The sequence below is a fragment of the Vombatus ursinus genome, unplaced genomic scaffold (assembly GCF_900497805.2).
Source record: "Vombatus ursinus unplaced genomic scaffold, bare-nosed wombat genome assembly UNPS02014812.1, whole genome shotgun sequence".
Taxonomy (NCBI): Eukaryota; Metazoa; Chordata; class Mammalia; order Diprotodontia; family Vombatidae; genus Vombatus; species Vombatus ursinus.
Genome location: NW_020954590.1, coordinates 30367405 through 30395352, shown reverse-complemented (window position 1 = coordinate 30395352; position 27948 = coordinate 30367405). Strand labels below are relative to the sequence as shown.

At 37.5% G+C, this 27948-nt stretch overlaps 1 pseudogene; it reads left to right on the top strand.

Annotated features, from left to right (window-relative positions):
• Window positions 1–2507: 2507 nt before the first annotated feature.
• Window positions 2508–27948, top strand: part of LOC114053930 — a 47859-nt pseudogene continuing 22418 nt past the window's right edge.

The window sequence follows — 27948 nt, the reverse complement described above, 5'->3', positions numbered from 1 at the left end:
TTTTTAATGGAAGCCTTCCCAAACTCTTCTGAATTCTTGGGCTTTCTCTCCATTAATCATTTCCTATTTATCCTTCATATTGCTTGTTTTGTATATATTCATTTGTCTGCTGTCTCCCTTATGAGACTGTAAATTTCTTTGATGGAAGGGATGTCCTTTTGCCTCTTTTTTATCTCAAGCTTAATATGGTACCTAGCACATGGTTGGCCTGCTTTAATGAAGAAAAAATAAAGGAAAAAATAAAAAATTTAAATTAAAGATCCAGCAACCAGTTATCTCTATGTGTTATGTCTTTATTGTTGCTGGTATTGTAAGCACAACAATTGACATAGAAAGTTATGAAATGGCTACAGCTGGTACAGAATTCAATAGTCATATTGGGTAGAGCAAATTTGTTACATTTCATTCATTTATTAATTTTTCATTCATCACACAATTATTATGTACTTGGAATGTGTAGATCATTGTGTTAGGTGCTAGGAGTGATAGAAATATTTGTTTCCCAAAATATTAATTAATTCAATTTAATATTCAAAAGAATATGTAATCTTATTAATTTGAAAATTCCCTCCAACCATGCCTGCCAATTTTATGATTCTTTTTAAGATTTTATAAGATTCTTGTCATTTCCTCCCATAAGTTAACCACAGAGAGTATGCTCCACGTAATAGAGCCTTTCTCACTTTCACCAGACTTTGAAAGGATACTATTAGAACACTTTGAATAGTCTATCTGTGATTCTTCTTCCTTGGCATGTGAACAACCCATCTCTCCTTCCTATCATACAATCTCTTCATCACCTCTTTTACTCCTATTATTTTTGTATGCTTCTCGTGGATTATATTTTACATCTTTCTCACAACGACCATGCACCTTTCCCCTGCTCTTTTAGATGAAATTAATTTTAATTCTTTAGAGATCATTATATTCCATGTCCTGCTGCCACATAGCAACACCAATGGAATGATGATGTTTTTTAAAAGGTAGGTTTAGGGGGCAGCTAGATGGCACAGTGGATCAAGCACCAGACCTAGAGTCAGGAGGACCTGAGTTCAAATTCGGCCTCAGACACTTAATACTTACTAGCTGTGTGACCTTGGGCAAGTCACTTAACCAATTTGCCTAGCCCAAAAAAAAAAAAAGGTAGGTTTAGTTTCCATCACAATCGAAAAGCACTTGATAATTGCTAAAAGCACCTAACACAGTGATCTTCACATTCCAAGTACTTAATAGTTGTTTGATGAATGAAAAATTAATAAATGAATGAAATGTAACAAATTTGCTCTACCCAATATGACTATTGAATTCTGTACCAGCTGTAGCTATTTCATAACTTTCTATGGCAATTGTTGTGCTTACAATACCAGTAATAATAAAGACATAATACATAAGGATAACTGGTTGTTGGATCGTTATTTTAATTCTATTTTTATTCTCTCCTCATTAAAGCAGGCCTACTATGTGCTAGGTACTATATTAAGTGCTTGAGTCCTACATGCTTCCCTTCATTGTCCTTCAGTTTGGGGCTCAACTTATCATCGTTATCTCCATACAAAAATTCAATCAGTAATCAGTCAATAGATATCTTTACTCATTAGGTTTTTTTTTTCCTAAGTGGAAGGTTAGGCCAACCTCTTTTGAGTGGTTCTAGATCTTTTCTAGAAGGTTCTGCATTGTTCTGGAACTTGAAAGCACAATGTCAATCAATTCTATTTAAAGCTGTAGAGTTTCAAATGGAATGAAACTAAGTAAACAATTTAACAATATTTATTAAATGTCTACATTGTACAAGGCATTATATAAAGCATTAAAGATACAAAGACATAAACAATAAGTAGTCTATGCCTTTAAGCAGTTGAAATTCTATTTATTTATACAACTAATCAAAGCCTGGAAACTTTTTCCTAGCCACATAAACTTAATAAAGGCAGGAATTTGGAGTAAAATATTGAGATGTAGGGTTCTGCCTTGGTTTGGCTTCATATAAAAGGATTTCAGTTTTGCTTTTCTCCCTCCTTATGTTTGATGTAGAGACCAAGGGATCTCCAGACCCTTCTAGCCATAAATGAGGTAGCTATCTGAATCAAGGGCAGTTAGGCAGCTCAGTGGATAGAGGACAGGGCCTGGAGTCAGGAAGACCTGAGTTCAAATGAGACCCCTAACACTAGCTGTGTGGATCTGTGCAAGGCACTTAACCCTGTTTGCCTCAGTTACTCATCTATAAAAAGGAGCTGGAGAAAGAAATGGCAAACTACTCCAGTATCTTTGTCAAGAAAACCTCAAATGGGGTCACAAAGAATTGGACACAGCTATAATGACTAAACAAAAACAAACAAAATCCTGGGACAAAAGACAGGGGTTAAGTTCTACACATAAGGAATTGAAAAATCACATATAATCTTAACCTGGTTTAGGTCTTTCTTTGAGTGCAATGATTCATATCCTATATGAAGAACTCTCAGCACATATTAAGTGGCTGCAAGCTAAGAAGAATTGCTGACTAAGAGATGGTTTCTGAGAATTTAATTTGGATTTCTGGACCACTGCTTAAAATACAGAACAGTCTCCTGGCCAAGGATGATGCTCAGCTAATAAAGACAGGTAAGATTTTATTTGTCTTATGTTTTGCTAACCCAGTCAAAAAAGGCCTTAAACTAAGAAGGGTGTGGAGAGAGGGATAAAATTGTCTATGTGTATACACTGAGCTAAATACTATAGAAGAAAAAGCTACAGTTAAGGAAAAAAAAAATCAGTAAGATATTCAGAGCCAGTGGTGACACGCATAGTCTCAACTGTCTTAATACAAATGAATAAAGTGCAAACAATAAGCAAGGTGAACTAGTGGGGCCTAGCTCTGGAGACCATTTTTACTTTGAAGGTATCACTAGCCTCATGATATAGTGGACAGAGAGGTGCCCTCAGAGGCAGGAAAATGTGAGTTTTATCTCATCTCTGACACATAGTGTGATGTCGAGTTACATAACATCTCAGTACCCCAAGCAACTCTCTACAAATACAAGTTGAAATATAGTTGCAGATCTACATTGCTAGAGGTAGTTTCCTCATTTAAATTTCCCTAAATCAATGAAATCACAGGTATAGCAAAAACAACCACAACAACAACAAAGGTGTCCCTGAGCCTTGATAGCATGAAATCCACAACTGATATATAGGCATGCATTATTCAAAAGAAACAGAATAAGTGAGGCCACATTGTGCATTAAGAAGATACCCTCAAGCAAGGAAATTGAAACCAAAACAAGTCATGAAGGGAAAATTCTATTCTGGATCTAAATCTCTCTAACTTAGAAGAACTGGTCAGTGGAGTAGAAATGAGAGAAAAATGACAACTATTGAAAGAGGAAAAGAAAGAATGGTTGAAAGCATTTGGGTGAAGATAATAGAGGGAGAAACAAAAGCAATTTTGTCAACAAAGTATAATATAGACCTCCTAGACAGAAAGTGGAAATAGAAGAGGACTGCAGGAAACAGATCAAAAGTCTGGAACAGATTCATAATAGTGTAATTATGATGGATCCATTAGCCAGACATCTCCAGCATCTTTCTCTCTCTGTCTCTCTCTGTCTGTGTGTTCCTCTCTGTCTGTCTGTGTGTATACAGATGTCTATGTCTGTGTCTGTCTGTCTCTGTCTTTCTGTCAAAACTTTAACTGTTAATGATATCTTGATTTTCCTTGATAATTATTTCATCTTTCCAAAGGTAGAGAAACCAACAGGGGGAATTCCATTCTGAAACTAATTCTCTCCAAATTGGAGTTGGTGGGACAAAAATAACGGGAACCATAAGAGATGACAAATTCATCTAGTGGCAGAGATAAAAAGTGGAGATCCAGGAATAATATGAAGTGCAGCTGGGTTTGGGAAAAACAAGGTTCACAGGAAGTATAGGAAGAAGAACATGAACTACAACTCTGCAGGAGAAGTCAGCCACAGTGGGACAGAGATCTCTCAAGAATTAATTTCTATAGATACAAAGGGAAACAAGTTTTTTTTAATTAATTTATTTTGTTTTATCAACAATCACTTCCATAAGCTTTTGAGTTTTAAATTTTTCTCCTCCTCCCTCCCTTCTTCTCCCTCCCCAAGACAGTGCGCAATCTGATATGGGCTATACACATACATTCCTATTAAACATATTTTCACATTAGTGATATTGTAAGGAAAAATTAGAACCAATAGGAGGATCCACCAAAAAGAGGAAACAAAACAAAATAGAATTAAAAAAATAGCAAATAGTATGCATCGATCTGCATTCAAACTCCATATTTCTTTCTTTGGATGTGGATAGCATTTTCCATCATGAGATCTTTGGAGATGTCTCAGATCCTTGTGTTGCTCAGAAGGGCTAAGTCCATCAATGTTAGTCATTGCACAACGTGGCTGTTACTGTATACAATGTTCTCCTGGTTCTGCTCACTTCACTCAGCATCAGTCCATACAAGTCTTTCCAGGTTTTTCTGAAGTCCGCCTGCTCATCATTTCTTATAGCACAGAAGTATTCCGCTACATTCGGAAACAATTCTAATAAGGAAGGAAAAAATAGATTCTGAAGTGACCAACATGGATTGAGAGAATTCACTAAGCAACTTAGATTTTTAAAAGGTATGTGCAGAAAATGGAAGTAAAAATAGATAACAGAAAATGAATTCAAAAACATGAAATGGTTATGCAGGAATATGTCAGATATGCTAAAGCTTAGGATGAACTGAGTTTGATGGAGAAAGGACAACAAAAAGGTGTTTTTAGTTTGGTTTTCTTCAATATTTTGAGGAAAAGAGATAGTAAGCAAATAGAAATAGGATACTTCCCCCAATAAACCAAGCGTATCGTCTCCCAAAATACATATACCATCGATAAGAAAAATGTTTATATCTAGGGAATACATGACTATGGCCTCACGTGGGAAACCCATGAGGCCTGGGTACAAATATTAGGGTGGAGGGTATAGTCATGGTGAACACATATGCAAGGGCATAAGTGTGGAGGTACATACAGATGGGGAATGTGTTTGGCCAGAGTATATCTCTCAAGTCCATTCTTTTCTCTGATACTGCAGGACTACTGTTATTTTCTGATAAAGCCATTATATTAAAGCTTAAATACTTTGGCTACATAATGAGAAGGCAGGACTCATTGGAAAAGACTCTAATGTTGGGAAAGATTGAAGGCAAAAGGAGAAGGGGACAACAGAGGGTGAAATGAATAGATAGTATCATGGAAGCAATGAACATGAATTTGGACAGACTTCAGGAAATAGTGGGTGAAAGAAGGGCCTAGATGCTATGGTCCAGGGGTTCGTGAAGAGTCAGACACAAGTGAATGACTGAACAACAACAACGTTAAATTGCTCCTGATGAAATTGTTGCCTCTACTATCACCAGATTTGTAGTTTCTGCAACTTTAATAGCTACTTCCAATTTTTGGACCTTTTCAGAGTGCCTTCTGTCTATCTCAGTTTTTGCTTCTGGGTTTCAGTGGATAGCAAGCCCTTTCCTCTTTCAAGGGTTCTCTCTTTGGTTCCACCCCCTTCTTCTGCTAGTAAAGTGTTATCCCAAAATTTTAGAGTTTGAAATTACTTAGGTGGACAGATGTCCATTGATAAGTCCAAACTAATACAGACTCGAAAAAGAATCTTCATTGTAACATAAATAAAAAATGGTCATCCAGTCTCTACTTGCAGATGTCTAATCAGAGGGAACTCAATATTTCCTGTATAAGGATTTGTTTTTCCTGACATCAAGCCTAAATTGAATTATAGAGCTTTTTCCTGATATTTCTATTAATATTTTCATATGCTAGCAGAAAAATGGACTTTTCTAATGAATGTCATGAATTCCATTTACAAGATATATCGAATGAGAAGCAATGTGATCTAGTAGAAAGAGATCAGCCCCTGGAATCAAGAAAACCCGGGATCCTATTGTGCCCTTGACACACACAATAGCTGTAAGACTATGAACATTTCAGTGCCCAAGAAACTCTCTATCACTCAGTTTAACACAGGATGCTAATTCAAAGTAGTATGGGTTTCCAGGAGTTCCTATGAAATTACAGGCCCACACCAAAAATAAAAAATAAAATGAAAATATATTCCACTAGAGTGAAATCAAGAGACTTAATGAAGTCACATGGCCAGTGAAAAAGATATTCTTTAAATTTGTTTTCCCATATTTTTGTCCAATCTTCTAAATCCAAAAGATGAGTTCATTTCTACATGTGTTAAAAGTAAAATTTTCACCTTGAAAATATGTTCCCCATTTTGAGTTCTAAAAAACTAAAAGTTGAACCACATGAAAATGACCCCTAAGCTGTTTAGTCGATATGAAATGAGCCCCAAAAGAAATGTGTAAAGGCCTACAGTTTTGGTCTTTTAAATCTTTACTGGACAAAAGCAAAAAACTAAACATGTGTACACTATAGGGAACAATACTGCCTTGATAAAAGTGAGCTACTTGAGAAGCCAAAGAACCCCTCTTCCAACTCTAATTCCTATTATTTCCTTGGCTCAGGCCACCCCAACTATGCATGGTGTGTATATAATTTCATCTTTCTAGTGTTTTAGTTCAGACTAGTAATGACCATGTGCTTAAAGACTGATTCATACTCTTTTGTCAGTTCAGAAAGAATGTCAATGATTCTGCAGAGGAAAATTCTCCAAACGAAATCCACTTGAGACAGTTCACACTCCCAACACAGAAGCAGAAAATTGTGTCAATCATCACTATGAACCAGCATTTTTTGCTAAAGCCTCTAGGAACAGCCAAGAATTAAGTTCTTTGTTGTTTTAAGCAGGTGCTAATCTTTTTGAAGATCTAGGGCACTGCATTCTACTCCTTTGCACAAATTTAGTCAATCAACAGACTAAGAAAACACCACATACTATTGTTATAGAAGATTGTTGTGGACAGACTTTCAATTTCCACTGCCTTCCCTAGTGGTCAATAGCATTGCTCTGAAGTGCTATAAATCTGATTCAGAGGTTGCCACGGTGAATGCAATTTATTTTGATGGAACTAGAGGTCTAAATCTTAAATCACGTGATGCTCTATACCATCATTTTCCTCCAGGCCCTATTCTTGGCTTCAAGACTTCAACATCATAGCCCAGGGGTGGGGAACCTGTGGCTTCCAGGCCACATATGACCTTCTAAGTCTTTGGGTGTGGCCTTTTGATTGAGTCCAAGCTTTATAGAACAAATCCTTTTATTAAGGGGATTTGTTCTGCCAAGGGTAGTCAAAGGGCCACACTTAGGGATGTAGAGGGCCACATGGGGCCTTGAGGCCACAGGTTCTCCATCCCTGCATAGCCCATTCTCCCCCCCAACCCCCAAATTTTTCACCTCCCTTTTGTTTGTTACCTTCCCCGTTAAAATTTAAGTTTTTTAGAGTAGGAATCATCTTTCTTTTTGCTTGTAATTGTATCCCCAGTACTTAATACCCTACCTGGCACATAATTAGCACTTAATAAATACTTGTTTCCTTCCTTCCACTGATCTTTCTTTTCAGTTCTAGTTGGAGTGGAAAAAAAGTAAAATTCTCACTGTTCCTGATATTTCCTTCATTTCATTTTTTTCCATATTATATTCATTTTATTATATTCATTTTTTGTGTATTACAGGTATGATACCAGAGCATAGATAGTGGGGGGGGGGGGAGAGAATTGCCTAACAAATCCTCATGCAGAGGGATGAAGGAATTTGGGGAAAAGTTCTATTTCAAGCCAGGCATTTATAATTTTCCACCATCTGGTTCCCACCTCCCTTGACTGACTAATTTCAAATCATGCCCCTTTATTTATAGTTCATAGTATCATTGATTTCTATCAGAAAGGGACCATAAAAGCCATCAAAACCTAATCCCCCTCATTTAACAGGTAAGGAAATTGGAGCAAAAAGTGACTGTACAACTTGTCCTGAGCCGCCTAGCCAGTGAAGCATCTGAGGTGGGATTTCAAACCAGGTCTTTCTTTCTCTAAGTCCCATACTCTCTCTACTCACTATACAGCCAGTAATTGTCTAAGGTGAGAATTTAACCCAGGTCATCCTGACTCCAAGTCAATGCTCTATCCACTGCTTCTTGCTGCCCTGCCTCCAAACATTCTATGTTCCAGGCAAACTGACCTAAGAGCTATTCCCTGAACCCAACATGCCATTCTCTTTATCTATGCTTTTGCTCAAGCTCTTCCCCATGCCTAGAATGTTCACCCTCCTCAGCTCTACTCCCTAGAACTGCCATTTTCCTTCTACACTCAGCCAGCTCCAGTATGATACTTTTTTTGATCCTTCTAGTTGTTAATGTTCTCTCTCCCCTGAAATTACTCATTCAGTAATTATATTTCCTCCTCTGTGACCATGTTGTATACCCCCAGCAAAAGAATGAGCTCCTTGAGAGCAGAAATTGTCTTTACATTCCCAGCATCTATCATAGCTCCTGAGACATAGAAAGTGTTTAATAAATATTGAACTGAATTGAATTCAATTGGTCAAGGAGAAAGGTAAGCTGCCACAAATCCCTCTAAGCTTATTTCCTGTGTGATTTATGTATTAAATATAGGCAGGAATGATGCTAGCTCAACCTCCAAAAGAATTTAAAATGGAGAAAGGAATATTTGCTAGTTAAACAGCAATAAGGAAATAAAGCAAATGCATAGAAAAGAGACTTTTAAAGCATTTTACTTTCTCTTTCCATACTAGAGTCATTTAATCTCTCTCTTCTGCCTTCAAATATACATACCTATATTCCTTTCTTCCAAAAGCTTATTTTGACCCTGTTACTACTTCTAGCTGTCATCCTATTTCCCTTTCCTTTCATAGGAAAACTCTGTAAATAAATGAGGCTTCCTACATTATCCCACCATCCTCACCCTCCTTTAATGCTTCCCAATCTCTCTTCTATTCTTATCACTCCATTGAAATGGCTCTAAATTGAGTGTGATGTCCTCTTAACTATATCCAATTATTTATTTCAGTGTGACCCTTTTCTCCTCATTGATTCTTTTAATCAACCATCTCCTTCCTTCCTTAGTTTCCACAATGTTAAATCTTACTTCTTTGACTTACCTATTCCTACCCCTTAATTCTGAAAATACCCTCAAGTTCATTTCTTGGCCCTTTACCCATCTCTAGTTGTGCCCAGTCCCTTCAAGATGCTCACTTCTTTTCCTATATTGCCCAATTCAACTTCAAAAAATTTACCTGTCATTTAAAATTTTAGATTTATATTTCTAGTCATCTGCAAGATACATCCACTTACGTGCATTGTCACAACCTCAGACTCTAAACATCATCATTATCTTCCCTGCCTAACAAACTGCCTTTCCTCTCTTCTCCACTGTGGCCCAAAGCACCATTTTTCTTGCCAGTCTTTAAATCTTGGAATCATTTTTCATTCTTCACTCTTTTTTGTGATCCATATCCAACCTGAACCAAATCCTGACATTGTTTCTTTCTTGTCTGTCTCTTCTTTTTCATTCCCATTGCCAATATCCTAATCTAAAGTACTAACTATCCTTCCTGACTCCAGGATTGCTTTGTTCTAATCTAGCCTACATGTAGGCATTGATTAATCTTCTTAAAATGCCCCAATCATCAGCTTTTCCCCTCATGGAAAACTTAAAGTGTCTCCCTTTGTCTTATTAAATCAAATCTGAATTCTAGATTTTCTAAAACCTATTCCTATCATATTGATCAACCTAATTCTTCATGACTTGTCAATAAGAGAACCTTCTAATGCAGTTATGCTTTTTAGCTCATAGGATCATTCCTACTAATGTCATGGTATTTCATCATCATGATATGAATGAATGAATGAATAACAAGCATTAATTGTTTACTCTGTACCTAGGGCAACTAGGTGGCAGAGTGGATAGGGTGCTGGGCCCGGAGTCGAGAAAACCTGAGTTCAAATCTGTCTTCAGATTCTTACTAGCTATGTGACTCTGGGCAAGTCATTTAAACCATGTTTGTCTTGGTATCCCCACCTGTAAAATAAGCTGCAGAAGGAAATGGCAAACTTCTCTAGTATCTTTGCCAAGAAAATCCTAAATGGGATCATGAAGAGTTCGACATTACTGAAATGATTGAAGAACAGCAATGTGTGCTACATACTGTAGAGTGCTAAGGGATGCAGATACAAACACAAAACACAAGACAGTACCTGACCTCAAGGGCTTATAGTTTAATGGGGAAAAACAACTTATGTAGGGAAATTGGTGGCTGGGTTGAGATCATTTGATCTGGGTTATAACAGAGATGGTTAATGAAGTCATAGATGTGTCATGCTTAGGAATGATAGAATTGATTTGATTACTCCTGTTTTCACAAAACAAGAGAAGGTAACCTGTCCATCAGTATGACAGGATGATGGTCAGAGGGCAGCGGGGTGATCTGGGACTGGCTAAATATAGTGAAATCTCATCAATTAGAAGAACATTGCCCTAGAATGGAAACTAAAGGACTTCATAAGAGGTAGAAGGTAGAGTGACAAAGTAAGAATAGCTGGGCAACGATGGTGGGTCTGGAACTGACAAGATACAATGGATTCTCATTAAGAGTAGAAACTGGAGGACCAGATTGAAAGCTGGGGATGGAGCAGGTGCAGTGGAAACAACCTAAAGAGAGCTCATTCTGGACTCAGAAGACATCATTTCAAATTTATTCCTACTTCCTGTGTGATGTTGAGCAACTCACTTACCCTTTCTAAGCCTCTAAATTCTCACCCTCAATAGAAAAAAAAGTTGAATTAAATGGCCTCTAGGAACCTTTCTAATCTGAGCTTATGGTCCTCTGAGCTCTCATTAACTTGTTTTTGCTGTTTTTGTTTGGAATGTCTTTCCTCCTATTCTCCACCCATCAACTCAAATCAACAAATTCCCAGGATCCTGGTATCTAAAACCTAGAAAGATCAACTAGTGTAACCTGAATGTGGCCAAGAATTTTCACAAAATTATCATCCAACCATAGAATCATAACATAGACATGAAAGGGGCTTTAAAGGAAGCACCTAATTCTCAAGGTTGTGGTGACCAAATGAGATATCATTTGCAACGAGCTTAGCATGGTACCTGACACATAGCAAGAGCTTAATAAGGATTTGTTTCCTTCCTTCTTAAAAATAATGTACCCCATAAGAATTTTGAGGAAAGTTCTTTGTAAACTGTAAAGTGCTGTTAAAGCCTGAATGCTGTTAAAATTAAAATTAAAGCCATTGCTGTTATCTAGTTCAATTCCCTAATTCTGTAAATGAAGAAACAGAAACCTGCTGAGGTAAAATGACTTATCTAAGGTCACACAGATGGCTGTTGGCAAAACTAGGACAAGAACCCAGGTCTTCTTATTCCTGGTCCAGTATATTTTCCATGACTCTAGGCCAATTCAATATACTTTTATTGAAATCCGTGGAATATTTAAAGACCAGCCTAGGGAAATTTATAACTCAGTGATAAAATGGCAATATAGAAATTCAAAGTAAGGCAAGGTGACTCGTTGTTGGTAGAATCTGGGAAAAAGTTCTGAGAGAAGTTTCTCTTAGGAAATAAAGTCCAAATTCTTAGCCTGGTATTCAAAAACTTAAATAATCTCTCTTTATTTCATTTGCAATCTATCTAACACTCCTGCTTCGGTAAACCACAAGTCATCAAGCCAGTTTTCTCATATACCCCAAACACACTGTTCTCCTTCCTACTTTTGTACTTCAGGCCATGCTCTCCCCATTTCCTTTTTCTTCCTACCAATCTAAATTCTAAATATCTTTCATCCCTGTGATATTCGTCCCCAAGGCTCATTTCCCTTACTCCCAGCAGTGATTTTCTCCTATAGCCTCTATTTCCTGAAAAGACTCATCATCTGGATATACATCCCTGGAAAGTATACTGCCAAGGTAAATGAACTCATCCACGGCATTCAAAATTTTTCCATTTGCTGTAATCAATGGTTCTACATATCTATAGATAGTGTGGTGCTGGCTGGTAGAGAACCTGTGTTTTCTTGGTGTTAATTTTAGGCCAAAATTAACACGAGCAGCAGAGAATAGATCCAGACTTTGCTGCATCTCAGCCTCAGAGGCTGCATTGAGTGCATAATCATATGCAAACAAAAAGTCCAAGGATAACTGTAGTAACAAAACACTAGAGCAGGAATTTGGCCATAGGAGGGTGAGAAAGGAATTGGGATATGAAATGAAGACTTAGTCATGGTGGACCAAGTAAGAGGTCAGTTGCCAGAACCAGGGTCTCACCTGAATTCTGACCTAGCCTGAAAGTAGAGTCAAAATAATTGATTTAATAGAAGTATGGATACAATGATTTTATATATATATATATATATATATATATATATACTATATATATTGTGTATATATATATATAGTATATATATATACATATTTGTGTCTAATGGTAACCATCTCTAGGGTGGAGGTGGGGAGAAGGAATAAAAAAAAGAAATTTACATGATAAGTTTATTATATATTTTAAAAGAATAGCAAGTATATAATAGATTTGCAGTTTCATATGCAATCATCTTTTTATTATTCTACTATGTTATGGAAGTGCTTGTTTTGTTTCATAAATTAATAATAAAATAAAATAAAATTTTTTTTAAAAAGAGCACTTACTATGTTTCAAGCACTCTGCTAAGGAATGGTGTCCCTGTCCCCCAAGCATCTCATGTTCTAATTGGGAAGATAATATGCAAATTACAACATGCAAATATCATTTTTATTGCATATATAGGATGATATCTATAAATTATATACATAAATATATAAACTATGACATATGAATATTCATATATAGATAGATAGTATATATAGGGTTATTAGCAATATATTTAAGTAGTATGTAATATCTATATAAATAATTGTCATTAATATAATAATGCATCATATGCTTGTTATTAAATATGAATTATGTGCATATTTTATTTATGTATATAATATACAATTTATATTGCATATAATATGTATATTTTAAAATTACTTCAGCAAGGAGAGATGCAGAAGCCAGAGCCAGGCCAAGCAATATTCACAAACATAGAAAAGCAGATTTTCATGGAGTAACTTCCCAGATTATAGTCTTTTAGTATATACCATCAAAGATTTTTAAAGCTATCTTATGATTTTACAACTATAGATACATATGACATCACCTCTTGCTTCATGAACCAAATGAAATTACTCAAAGGGTCATTTCCATCCTGAGGACAGAATTTTCTTCATCTCTATTTACCAGAAGGCCTTAGAATAGCAGGTACACAAATGTTGTCTGTTAAAAAATTATTTGAATATCATTTGTGTATGTGCATATGTGTGTGTGTTTAATTTAAATTAGATAGTCAATGGGCTATCAGAGTCTTTTTCCCCTAACTTTTTCCTTCACATTAGGTCAGAGCTGTGTATATAGTGAAGAGAGAGGAGAAAGGGTCCCAAATTTTCAAGAACTTTGACCAGCTGCAGAAAAATTCTCATAATGATTCTGCCTTGGTCATACCTGAAAATTTTCAAAAGCCAACAACTTCAAGGTAATCAATATTCCTAAGTAAGATGCATGGTTAGTAGGGAGAAACAAGAAAAAAGTGAAGAAGCAGAGACCAGGCCCTATCTGCTCTTCATTATGAAAAAGCCTGAAGATCGCTCCTATACAGGAATAGAGGGGAGAGCCTTGGGAAAATATAAAGTGGAACAGATAGATTTTGGTGTTTTGATGTTTGAGGACTAAGCAGTGGAAAGAAATGTACTTTTCAGATTGAATCACTTAGAAAACCCTGCCACATGATGCCAAAATGGTGGTCTTTGGAAAGGTACTGGATTTCTAGTCAAAAGACCTGGGTCCAAATCCCAACTATCATTTACTACCTATATGACATTGGACAAGTTATTTAATCTCTCTGGACCTCAATTTCCTCACACATAAAAAGGGGCGGTTAAATTATATAAACTCCAAGGTCTCTTCCATATGAAATCTATGATCCTATGTTATTCTCATCCAGCTATCTGCAAATGCCTTACTATCCACAATCTTTTAAACAGAGAAAAAGTGGTATTTTCCACTTGACTGTATTAGAAATTGGGTTGGCACTTAGCAAATCATTAGCAAAGCAAAGACCACTAAAGCCAAGTTGCTCAGCTCCTTTGAAGTGATCCATCAGAGCACTTATGCTATTTCCCACCCTTCTCCCTAGCATTTTGTGAGATTGAATGAATTTCCCATTTATAAAGTAGTATTTCATAAAAATGCATAGAAACAAAGCCATAGTACTTAGAGAACCTTCATATGCTAAGTATTCAGAATAATAGAGCTTCTTATCTCTACTGATATCAAACAGCATAATTCTCTCAGAGTCTCAGAGCAGCCATCTAGTATAATGTGACCCTGAATAGGAATCTCCTCTATATTATAACCAACAAGTGGGTGTCCAGCCATTGTTTGAAGACCACTGATAAAGAGGAACCTACTACCTCCTAAGCCAGGTTATTCTACTTTGGGATAGCCAAAATTGTTGAATCAAATCAACAAGAAATTCTTAAATACGTACTATGTGATACGGACTGTGCTAAGTTCTAGGGATACAAAGAAAGGCAAAAACATTCCCTACTCTCAAGGAGCTCATATTCTAATAAGCAAAACAATAAGGAAATAAATAAGATATATACCAAATAAATTGAAGGAAATCTCAGAGGGAAGGCATTAGGGTTAAAGGAAGACCAGGAAAGACTTCTTCCAGAAGGTTGTACTTCAGCTGAGACTTGAATGACTCTAGGAAAACAAAAGGCTGAAATGAGGAGGGAGTTCCAGAACTCTAGAACAGCCAATGAAAATACAATCATTTTTGAATAATGGCAGGAAGGCCTGTGTCAATGGATTGTATAGTAAGTGGAGGTGTGGAAGTGAGAGAGGAGGAGGAAATAAGGTGGAAGAATACCAGAAGATTAGGAAGGGACCAGGTTGTAAAGGGCTTTGAAAACTAAATATATGATTTTATGCTTGATCCTCAAGGCAATAGGGAATCACTGAAGTTTATCCAACAGAGAGGTAACATAGTCTGACCTACACTTTAGGAAGATCAATGAGTAGAGGATGAATTGGTCTGGAGAGAGACATGAGGTAAGGAGACAGAATGCTCTTGGAATAGTGCAGACTTTAGATAATGAAGACCTGCACCAGAGTAGTAGCAGAAAAGAGATATTATGAAGTGGAGGTTACAGGACTTAGCAATTCAATGGCTATAGGGGGATGAAAGAGAATAAGGAACCAAGGATGACATCTAGGTTGTGAGCCTCTGTGACTGGAAGAATGGTGGCACCTTTAACAGTAACAAGCAAGTTAGAAAGGGTGGGGAGCCTAGGGGGAAAGATAAAATTTAAGTTTTGGATATGTTGAGTTTAAGATGTCTCCAAGACATCTAGTTCAATATATCTGATAGGCAGTTGGAGATAAAAAACTGGAGGTCAGACAAGAGATTTGGGTTTGACAAAAAGATCTGAGAATCTGCATAAAGAACATAATTGAATGAATGAGAGGTGATAACCAATCAAAATAGCATAGAGGGAGAAAAAAAGAAGGCCCAGGATAGAGCTTTGAAAGATAGCCACAGTTATCAGGCACAACCTGGAAGAAGATTCAGCAAAGGAGACTAAGAAGGAGGGCTCGGACAGGTAAGAAGGGAATATCACCAAAAAATAAAAATAAAAACTTAGAGAGAATTGAGTAGCAAGTAGAAGGTGATTGACAGCATCAAAGTCTTCAGAGGATGAAGAAGGATGAGGGCTGAAGAAAGGCCATGAGATTGGTAATTAAAAGATCATTGGTAACTTTGAAGAGAGAAGTTTTAATTTATTTTTTAGGCAATTGGGGTTAAGTGAATTGCCCAGGGTCACACAGCTAGTAAGTGTCAAGTGTTTGTCTGAGGCCAGATTTGAACTCAGCTCCTCCTGATTTTCAGGGCCAGTGCTCTATCCACTGTACCACCTAGCTGCCCCTGAGCAGTTTCAATTTAATGACGATATCAGAAGTGAGACTACAGAGAATTAAAAAGAGAGTGAGAGGAAAGGAAATAGAATCACTCCTCGAGGAGTTTAACCACAAAAAGCAGGAGATATATAAGATATAAGACAAGGGGGAAGATCAGATTCAAGTGACAGGTTTGTTGTTGGTTTGGTTTGAGTTTTTTGAGAATTGAACAGACATGGAAGTGTTTGTAAAGCAGCTTGGAGGCAGCTACAGATTAAAGATTAGTGAGAGAGTGGGGATGATGGAGGGAGCAATCTGCTTGTTAAAACAGGATGGAATGTGATCACTTGGTAGGTAGAAGGCACTGGGAAGGAGAAGGGCTACCTATGCTCATGAGAAAGGGATATGAGAAGATATTAGTAGAGGGCATTGGAGGGATGTGAGATGAGGTGGGGAAAGGGGAGAAAATAGAGAGCTTTTGGTAAAAGGCCTCAATATTTTTTTCAGCGAACTATGAAGTAAAGTTCCTAGACAAGATGATGGGGGGAAAGGTAGCCAAAGGAAATTTGAGGAAGGATGAAAAGGTTTAGAAAAGCCACTGTTGTGAGTGGGATATAAATTTATTTTGTGGTTGTCATTGTTTAGTTGTTTCAGTTGTGTCTGACTCTTCATGACCCCATTTGAGGTTTTCTTCACAAAGATACTGGAGTGGTTTGCCATTTCCTTCTCAAGTTCATTTTACAGATGAGGAAACTGAGGCAAATGGTTAAGTGACTTGCCTGGTATCACACAGCTAGTGAGTGTGTAAGGCCAGATTTGAACTCAGGTCTTCCTGACTCCAGGCCTGCCATTCCACTCCAGGTGCCGCGTTATGCCACCTAGCTGTCCACGAATTTATTAGGGAGGTAAAAACAACTGCCTTGCCACAGTGAGGGCTCAGTTGAGATCAGGCAACATAAATTGTAGTGGACCTAGTCAACACAATGTAGTTCAGTACTACATGAGTTAAGACCCCAGATTTTTGGGAGTAATCCAAGACTGAGGCTTGGCAGGGAAAGTTCTTTGATAGGATAAATAGACAACTTGAAAGAGGAGGACAGAGTAAATCAACTTTACTGATTTAACAAGAAGTCAAGATGGAGAAGAGAGAAAAGTGTATCTAGTACAGCAGTGATGACCTGGAAAAGAACTGAGGGACAGAGGAATTGGAGGTCATGGAGAGGTTAAAGAATAGAGTGATGGGATGTGAGGCAGAGCAAAGGTGGAACGATGACAAATTATCTTCAGATAAAATAGTTTCAGAGCTCATGAACATGGAAGGAGAACACTTCTGGGTGATAGCAAGACCAAAGATACGACTATCTCTGTGTGTCATTGAAGTAGAGTGAAGTAAGCCATGGGAGAGAAATAAATTGAATAATTGAAAGTTTCTCCTTCCCTGGAGAAACCTCCACCCTGAGGCCCTGCTATCCTGGTTTTTCACTCCTTTATCTAGAGAACTATATCAGGAAAAGCCCTAGCAATACTTCACCTCACTCACACCTAGGCTCACTCTCATCATCATCAGTCATCATTTCCCTTTGCCCCAAACTCCCCTTTAGGCATTATTTTCCCCTTTATGAACTAAGTTCTCTGAGGACAGGGACTGTTTTGCTTGCTTATATCTGAATGCCCACTGCTTAGCAAGGTGCCTGGCAAATTTGTTGTTTAGTTGTTTTGATCATGTCTGACTCTTTGTGACCCCATTTGGGGTTTTCATGGCAGAGATACTGGAATACTTTGTCATTTCCTTCTCCAGCTCATTTTATAGGTGAGGAACTGAGGCAAACAGGGTAAAGTGATGTGCCCAGGGTGACACAGCCAGTAAGTGTCTGAGGCCAGATTTGAACTCAAGGAGATGAGTCTTCCTGACTTCAGGCCCATAACTCTATCCACTGCACCACCTAGCTGCCCTACCTAGCATAAAGGAAGTCCTTCATAAATAAATGGTCTAGCTGCCTAGATATCTAGTCTCTCTCCTGATCTCCAATCTCATACATCCTACTTTCTGTTTGACATAGGAAATCAGACGTACCATAAGTTTCTCAAACTCAGTATTTCCAAAGAGAAACATTATTTTCCCCTTGCAAATCCACCCTCATTCTAAACTTCTCCACTTCTGTGAAGGGAAAAACCATCTTTCTAGTCACTCAGGTTTTCAACCTCAGAATCATCCCTAAGTCTTTATTCTCCCTCACCCAACCTATCCAGTCAAGTGCCAAGTCTTTCCCAACATCTCTCACAGCTGTCCCCTTCTTTCCACTCACAAGACCACAACTCTTGTTTAGGCTTTTATTGCATCCCATGTGGGCTATCTCCAAATTGGTGTACATGTTGCAAGTCTAACCTCTCTCCAACGCATCCACTGCAAAGTGATTTTCTAAATGCACAAGTCTGACCATAACACTCTCAGTAAGCTCCAAAAGACTCTTAATGGTCTCTAAAATCTAACCCAAACTCTTCTTCTTGGCATTTAAGGCAACCTTGATGCAAACTACCTTTCTAGACTCGTTATTTATTATTCTCATCCTCATGTTCTGTGATCCAGTCACATTGACATTCTCGATGCTACTCACACATGACCTTCTATCTCCCATCTCTGTGCCTTTGCACAAGCTGTTCCCTATTCCTGGAATGCCCTTCCACCCTCATCTCTACCTCTTAGAATCCTTGGCTTCCTTCCTAGCTTTATTCAAGCACCACCTCCTACAAGAGACCACTTCCAAACCTCATAGTTGACATTGCCTCCGGCATCCCTACATTTCCCTTTTGCTTATTAATATATACATTTTACGTATACGTGTACATGTTGTTTTCCTCATTTGAATGTAAACTCCTGGAGGGCAGGGGCTGTTGATTTTTGTTTTTGTATCCCAATACCAAATCCAATGCTCAACATATAGTAGGCAAATAATAAATATTTTGGCTGAGCAAAAGCCAGCAATAATCAATAATGATTAATAATTATAATTGACTATAGTGCATTATATAAATTATATCTTTTGAGACCTATAAAATTCTAAAGAGATATATACTACAAGCATTGTTATCATCCTCCATTTTACACCTGAGGACAAAAAGGCTGAGATATTAAGTGACTTGTCTGTAGAGACACAGGTAATAAATATCAGAGGCATGATTTGAACCCAGATCCTCTTCATTACTCTTCCAGTGTTCAATCTACTGTTCCATGGTGCCTCAGGTATAGTAAAAACCAACTTTCATATAATATTCAAGTGTTTATAAAGCACTTTACCTACATTAGCCTATTGGTATATCTTAAGAATTCTCTTTGGGGGGCAGCTAAGTGGAGCAGCAGATAGAGCACTGGCCCTAGAGTCAGGAAGACCTGAGTTCAAATCCAGCCTCAGACACTTGATGCTTACTAGCTTTGTGACCACGGGCAAGTCACTTAACCCCAATTGCCTCACTAAGAAAAAAAAAAGAACTCTCTTTGGAAAGTATTGTTATTATAATTATTCCCATTCTGCAGATTTGAGGAAAATAAAGTTCAGAAGAGTGAAACAATTTGTGCATGCTCATACAACTAATAAATATCCAGGGGCAAGATTTGGATTTAGTTTTTCCTGATTCCCCATTCAGTATTCTAGCCACTATACTATACTGTATTGATCCCCCCACTATGTGAGAATAAAAGGGGACACTGCACCAGATCACAGCTAACTCTGTGTGTAATCACTGTCCCGTGTGCTGCAAGATATAGCAGAGGGGAGGGCGGAGTCTGAATGCTGCTAGGCCAAAATAATATCTGTTTTGTATATAATTGTCATGTGAGGGTCAACTGAAAGAACAGGGGATATTCACCTTGGAGAATGGGGGTTTAAGGGAGACACAAAAGGTATCTTCAACTATTTGAATCAAAAAATGGATTTTTTTCTGCTGATTCCCAGAGGGAAGGACTGGGGTAAAGTATTAGAACGTATAGAGAGATATATTTCATCTCTTTATCAGAAAACTTAATTGTGGTGGCATAGAATGCATACTGGTCTTCGAGTCAGAAGTCCTGGGATCAAGTCTAAACTCTGATGTCATGACCATGAACAAAACATTTAATCTCTCTCAGTCTAAATTATGCACCAGGAATATATGAGACATTATTATTGACAATTGCATTGTTTTTCATAAGCAAAATATGGATGACCACATCAAGAGTACTTTTGTTGTTCAGTAGTTTTTCAGTCATGTCTTATTCTTTGGAACCCTATTTGGGGTTTTCTTGGCAAAGATATTGGAATGCTTTGCCATTTCCTTCTCCAGCTCATTTTATAAATGAGGAAACTGAGGCAAACAGGGTTAAATGACTTGCCCAGGATCACACACCTAGTAAGGATCTGAGGCCAGATTTGAATTCAGGAAGATGAGTCTGCCTGATTCCAGGCCCAGCCCTCTATTCATGAGTGCTGTTGAGGGGGGTTATTCTTTAAGCAGAGGTTGTGCTGGAGAACTTCCTAGATCCCTTCTAACTCTGAGATTCTTTTTTTATGATATAGCCTATAAAAATATCAAGCTAATTCATATTCTGAATCAAGTGAAATTTAGTAAAGAGGATGGTCATAGGAAGGGAAGAAAGTATTTAAGACAAGTTGAAGACATGTGGAAAATGAGAAGAAACTGGGTAACTTCGAGAATTGAAAAAAGGCACTATGTCATAAGGTCAGCAGTACCAGCTAAGTTACTCCAGAGGATCCACCCAATAGTCAAACATCCCCTAGACAGCCAAGGCTAGAGTAGCAATTCATAATTTTTTTTCAGTAAAATGTGAGCTTCTTGAGGACAGAATCTGTCTTTCATTTTTCTTGATATCTCCAGCATCTAGCAAAGCATTTCATATAGTAGGCACTTAAGAAATGTTGGTAAAATTGAATAGAATGGAATAGATGCCTAATGTGAACCTAATAGTACCAGCAAGTACATTCCTGGGGTGGTCAAAATTAATTAAATCCCTGAAGGAATTTAAATTATAAGTCTGATTGAGTGAAAACCACTTTCTTGGGAAGTGCTGAAGCATTCACTGAATATTTCTGTTTCCCTGTTAGGAAGCCAAAAAGTTGGAAGGGAAATACCACAAAGTTTTAAATAAAGGGGAATAGAAATCAGGTCTCACCCTCACCTTTTCTTCCACACAAGTGAATTAAATATACTAAGGTCATGAAACACATCACCATTTTAAGTTATATTCTATAGTGTTTTATCTTCACACTTTGCCTCTTTTTTCCAATTAATGGTCCATTTGCAGAATGCATATGCAGTTATTTCAGTCCTCTATGGCTCATTAGAGAGACCCTAGCAGTGATGTGTTCCATTTCCTTTGGTCTAATATGAATGTATTCATTAAAATGATACTATAAAATAACCAATAAGGTTAATTTCTAATATCTAAAAAGCAATAATAAAGTGAAAGCTACCTTCCAACTTAAAAGAAATTAATTCAATTTGTTTTGAGGTTTCTTTTAGAATCAGAGTAAATGGGTGGGAGGGAACTCTAGAAGCAGTTTTATATTGTAACCTGATCTCTTGTTCAAATGTATTACATTTCAGAGTATCAGATTTGACATGATGAGGGGATAGAGCATTACATTGTGCTGGAAAAAGCAAATGATTAATAAATATATAATTGTGGGGTGGGGGAAGCATCCCTATATTTACTCTCTGAAAAACACCATTCCATTTTATATATGAGACCATTAGCCCTCTCCAAATGGCAGAGCAGAACACAAATTGGTCTGACTTGTGAAAAGATGGGATATGAGCCTGTTAATGGGCCATCACATTCTATTATGTTCCTTTTTCCTTTTCTTTTTTCAACTATTCCAAGGGAGAGGAAATGCACCTTTTTACTTAAGAAGTTATTTCTTTAGCAATGCTCTCTTACTTCAGACAGATTTTCTCTTTCTTGCCTTGAGAGTATTTCCATTTAGAAGTTGGTATTCCTCTCCCCATACCGTCAAGAGTAAACATAATTGGTAATGTTTTATTTCTTTTGCTAATTTGAAATACAATTGACAGGAAAATTCTGGTTGATAGAAGATAGACAACATTAATTTAAGTTTAGGAGAGCAAAAGGTAGGTCAAGGGAACTTTTTATGAAATGCCAATTTCATACGACCTCCAGGAAGGCAAAGATAAACAGGTTTTTAGCTGACAGTTTGTGAGACTACATGTTAGAATATCCATACTATGACATACCAGCACATAAATCAACTATAGACTGAAGTCATTGATTTGCCTAGGACAATTTTTGACCACAATTTGTTTGTCAAGAAAGTGCCATTTGTAAAGGAACTTTCTCATGCTTCAGATAATGGTGATTCAAATTCTGTTTCAACTCGAGGCTCACATTCAATGCTAACATGTTCCAAAGAAATGAGATGGCAGCAGGCAAATGTGAACCATTCTGGAATGTAAACAAAGAAGCAAAGCTTGCCTGGTAAGTAAAATATTTATAAAAAGTTCTTGACCATGAAGATAAACACAGGTTTCTCATAAATGTTGCAGAATATTCTCTCTAGCCCGTAAGTAGGGTAGGTAGGCCAGCGAGCTTGTCAGATGGTCAAACCCACCTACAGGCAGATACATGGAATGGGCCTTTCAAGATTCCTTCTGGGCCTTTGATTCCAAAAGCTTCTGTGAGGCAGTGAGGAGGAAGTTGTGACCTGACACAATGAAGCTTTAGGTTTGTAGATTCAATCTTCAGCAAGTTTATTCAGCTCTCAAAATGCTGCTCCTGCTACTTGGATAGGCTGACAGCCAACTGGTGGCAGTAGGGGCTGCAACTTACAGTCTGAGTTATAAAGTATAAACCACAACCATTTGGCTTAGATTATACATCAAAATGCTTTTCTAAGATTTTTATATATTTTTAAAAATTACTATTAAGCCTTAAACTACCAGAAAGGAAACATTTTTAAGAAAAAAAAAAGCTACAAGTGGCTGGCAATAAGTAGTGGCATAAAATACACTGTCAGTTTACAAAGAAGAAAGGAAACAAGCATTTATTAAGCACCTAGTATGTGCCAGGCACCGTGTCAAACTTTAAAAATATTATCTCATTTGATCCTGACAGCAACCTGCTAGGTAGATGCTATTATTATCTCCATTTTTAATTGAGGAAACTCAGGCAGAAAACAGTTAAGTGACTTGCCCAGGATCACACAGCTAGAGTCTAAGGCCTAATTGGAACTCAGCTCCAGTCCCACTGTGCCACATTTTCACTTATGCTGACAGGAGGAGAGGGGTGGGAAGAGGGTCAAGAAAAGAAGGTGGGTGGTCATGTTTTATGAGCAAAGGATAATAAGAGGATATTCTGAGTATTACATTGATATCCTAGAGAAAGCCCCCCAATGTATGAAATATTCTCTTTAGAGGATTTATGGCAGGACATAGGCAAGAACCACAGAAGATAAAAATATATAAGCTAAGATCTTATATGCCAGTGGAAGGGGCACCCACCCTGGTGAGGCAGTGAATCTCTTAAAAGACTGAAGCAAATGCCCAAGATGCATGAGTTTTTCTAACTTCAATTCAATGCAATACCCATTTGTTACAGTCTCCTATGTGCAGGGCACCTTGCTATGCACTAGTATACAAGGACGAGCAACTCTCCAGTTCCTGTCTCAAAACACTTTGCAGTCTAGTAGAGAAGAAATTACATGTGTACATATAAATATGATACTAGGTAGACTGTGACAAGGGCAAAGTAAAAATACAAAGTGCCCAAGGAAAATGTAAGTAAGAAGATGTCATTAATCTTTTGTTTCTTTTAGTAATTCATGCTAACCCTAATCTTACTCGTAAGTTTTGATTAGAAAGTTCCTTGATGCTTCATCCTGAATTCTTAATTGAATTCCAGGTGGAAAACCAAGGCAAACTGCAGCTAAAAACCCCCCTAGGACTCCTTAGCCCAGAAGTTCCCCCTCTTTCCTCCTTCCTCATGTTACAAGAATTGGCCCACCTGTTTACTTTTCTTTCACTGCCATTTTTAGCTTGGGGCTGTAGCTTCCCTCCTTCTATGAGTCACTTTGGAATAGCAAAGCAACTGTCTTGTGCTTCTGTTCTAAGGGAAAATATGAAGACTTTTAGATTAACATTTCTGAATTCAAGGGGAAAAATATCGGTACTATCAAACTGTTCCTATCAAAGGAGAAACAAGGGGAGATAAACTCCATCCTATCTTTCACCTCCACTACTACCATCACCACCACCTCCCACCTACTGTTTTCACATAGATCCTATAGGGAAGAAAACATTGTACAAGTATGTGTGTGTAAGTGTGTGTGTGTGTGTGTGTGTGTGTGTGTGTGTAATATATAGCATTGATATATGTGTGTATATATCTTTGATATATATGTGTATATATACACATATGTGTATATATATATATATATATATATATACCTTTGCTATATATAATATTTGGAATACATATCTTTGATACATGTAAATATATACATGTATCTTTGAAGACAACAGACAAAAATAAAACTCATTTACATTTTAGAGGAAAATTAGTCGTGGTTTTGTATTATTCTGAGCATTCTACCATGAAAGTTAGGCAGAAGTGAGGGCTTTATGAGAGAAGAGACTGGGGGTGTAGGTGTGGAGAATAGGAGATGAGAATTCTGAGCAAACTGATGGGAACGGGGGGAGAAGAAAGTGGAGGCATTTGCTTCAGGTGTTTACCTCTCTTCTTTCTCACTCCCTCTCATTCTGCCACCACAGACCCTGCTATGGACCACCTTTGGGGCTGGTGAGAAGGGAGAACAGGATAGAGATTGAAGGAAGGTCCCAGATTGTGGTCATATGAAGAGGAAGGAGAGAAAAGAATGGAATTCCTTCTGTGGCACTGAGGAGAAGAGAGCTATAATGAGCAGACTTTTTTTCCTAGATGATTCTTCTTAATCAATTGATATGCCAGTTATTATTCCAATAAGAATGTTACAGAATTACAGAATTTGAGATTGGAAAGGACCTCTGCAGACATGTGGCCCTACCCATGGTCCAGAAGGAATCCTCATTCTATCTTAAAAATGATCATTTAGCCCCTGCTTGAAGACCTCCAAGAAAGAGGAACCCAATATGTACTGAGGAAGTCCATTCTACTTTGGAGCAACTTTGCATGTTAAGAAGTTTTTTGTCCTGACATCACACCCAAATTGGCCTCTTTGCAATACTACCCATGGCATCTAGTTTTGCCCTCAGTAGCCAAATAAAACAAATCTAATCAAACTTCCACATGACAGACCTTTCAAATACCTGAAGAAAGCCATCATGCCCTTCCTAAGTCTTATTTTTCTCCAGGCTAATCATACACAGTTCCTTCAACAGATAAGCTGGGAGTATGAACACCAAAAAAAAGCACATACTATATACAGAATTTGTGGGAAATAAGGAAATGAATGAAATCTTTCGAGAGCTATTACTTACAGGTTATTATTAGAATCCACTGTATTACAGGTCCAGGGCACAATAGTTTAGAGGCAGGAGAAGTGCCATAAATCAAATGTTGTGGAACCACTGCCCTCTTGTTCCTACACAAAGGATTGGCAAGAGAAAGAGGAGGAAAATTTGGCAATAGGGAAGCTGTATGCAACTCAGAAAGGAAATTGAGGAAATGCCAAATATCAGGGCCAAAGGAAAAAAGAAAGTTCCCTGTATCACCTGTAGTCCTGAATAATTTTGCTTTCTGGCAAGCAAACATTTTTTTCAATTTATCAATTCCCAGTATGGATTCCATCTCCAATTATATTTCTGATGAGTGTATGCAGTTTGTTTTTGGCCCTAGGATATACTGTTAGAAATAAAATGTGCATCCTCAGTCCTGCCTTAAGGAAGTATTTAGACATCTGTACATTTTATAGTCTTTCCAATGTTGCCACAGACAACATCTTCTCTTCCTCCTTGTTTGGATTGCTTGGGGCTGACATCTAAGGCTATGTTTAGCATTATGCTATGGAATTCCGATAAAGATTTCCTTTGAGAAGCAGGTAAGATTCATTTTTGATAGATTTCTTTCAGAAATAGGGACATTGAAAGCTCTAAATTCTGAAGAGTCCCTTACAAACTCCTCTACAATCTGCATTAGTATATGCTTGCATAAAAATGCCATGATCTTAGAGTAATTGCTATTTTAATTGACATTTTATTCTGTCTATATCAATGACAAATGACAAAATTAAGCCTCCGTTAAGATAATTATATCATCTCATGCATTTTATATAATTGATGCATAATCATATAGTTTTAGAATGTTAAAACAGATTTAGATTTTCACTTAAAAGTCTATAAGCTCACAAAAAAACTTAAAGAGTACAATGGGTACTTAATTAATCAATTGAGCACTTCTTGAGCATATGAGTGCCCAAAACAGTACTAGGCATTTGGGGGAGTGTGATGTAAGACTTATTCCTCCTCTGGAGAATCCTACAATCAGGTTTTGGAGAAAAGATACAATTAGAGAATAAAGCAAGGCAAAATAATATAAAATCAAATTCTTAATTGTGCCCTATAGGTAACACATGTTCTTTTCAGTTGTCTGAGGCTGTACCTAAAGAAGGTACTGTATTCTCGGGGGGAAAAGCTTGTCCTCTAAAGAATAATCAATCAGTCAGGCAATAATCATATATTAAGTGTTTACTATGTGTTAAGCATTAGAAATTCAAAGACCACAATCAAAACACCAGTCCCTGTCCTCAAAGAGCATAATCAGAGTTTATGAAGGAGGAGATGGAAAAAGCATTAAAGCTGGAAGGGAGAAGAAAGTCCTCCTGTTTCTATGCCTTTTCATTGGATTCCTCCAATCTCTATTCCATACCTAAAATGTTCTCCCTCCTTACCTCCCAGAATCCCTGGTTTCCTTCAAGAATTGACCCAAGTGCCAAATTCTACATGAGGCCTTTCCTGGTCCCATTGCCCAGGTGCTACTACCTCACCCTTACCCAGCAGTTTGTATCTACTTTGTATGTTTGTATATACCTCTATTTTTTACGTTTTCTCTTTTTGAGTATGGGGACTGTTTCCCTTTTGTCTTTGGCTCCTCAGTGACTAGCATAGTTCTTGGCACATCACTGGTGCTTTCCAAATGAATGTTGATAGATTGAAGAAATATTTATCAAGTACCTACTAGGTGTTAGGACTGGGGATAGAAAGACAAAAATTAAACAGCCCCTGGCAATAAGAAGCTTACATTCTATCATAGGAGATGGATACTGTACTGCTGGGTTCAGAATTGGTTTGCTCTTTTATACAAGACCCATACCCTTCAGTCAATCTGCATATGCTTTTTATCAACATCATTCTACTTCATCTAATGGCTTTCATTTCTTCCAAACTGATCAAGGACTTTTTGCACCTAGTCTCATATTCTTGATGATTGATTGATTGATTGATTCAGAAGAGGTCTTATTACTAGGTTACTTTACTTATTACTAGTTATTTTAGTGGGGCAAAGTGTTTGACTAATCTGATTCAACTGATCCCTGATTCCTCCCCTCCTTCTGCCATACTGGGAAAAGAAAGGATTATCACAGAAGACCCACAGAATGATCACAGAGGACAGCTTCTCAGAGTAGATGAGACGTTACTGATGGATAAAAGAGAAGACAGAAACACTCAGTTCTTAGTTTTCTTCTTTTTTCTATCAAGGAGAAATGACCTTTGGATTCAAAAGGAGAGAACACTTGGCCCAGATAAATAAACAGATGAGTTGCTGAGCCATTGTCAGTGACATTTGAAAGATTGTGAAAACTAGGAGAAATACTATAATACAAAAAAGAGGAAGAGAGGAAGGGAAGAGAAGAGAATAGAAGAAAGGAGAAGAGAAGAGAAGGGAAGGAGGGATAAAGGAAGGAAAGAAAGAAAGAAAGAAGGAAAGAAAGAAAAAAGAAAGAAAGAAAGAAAGAAAGAAAGAAAGAAAGAAAGAAAGAAA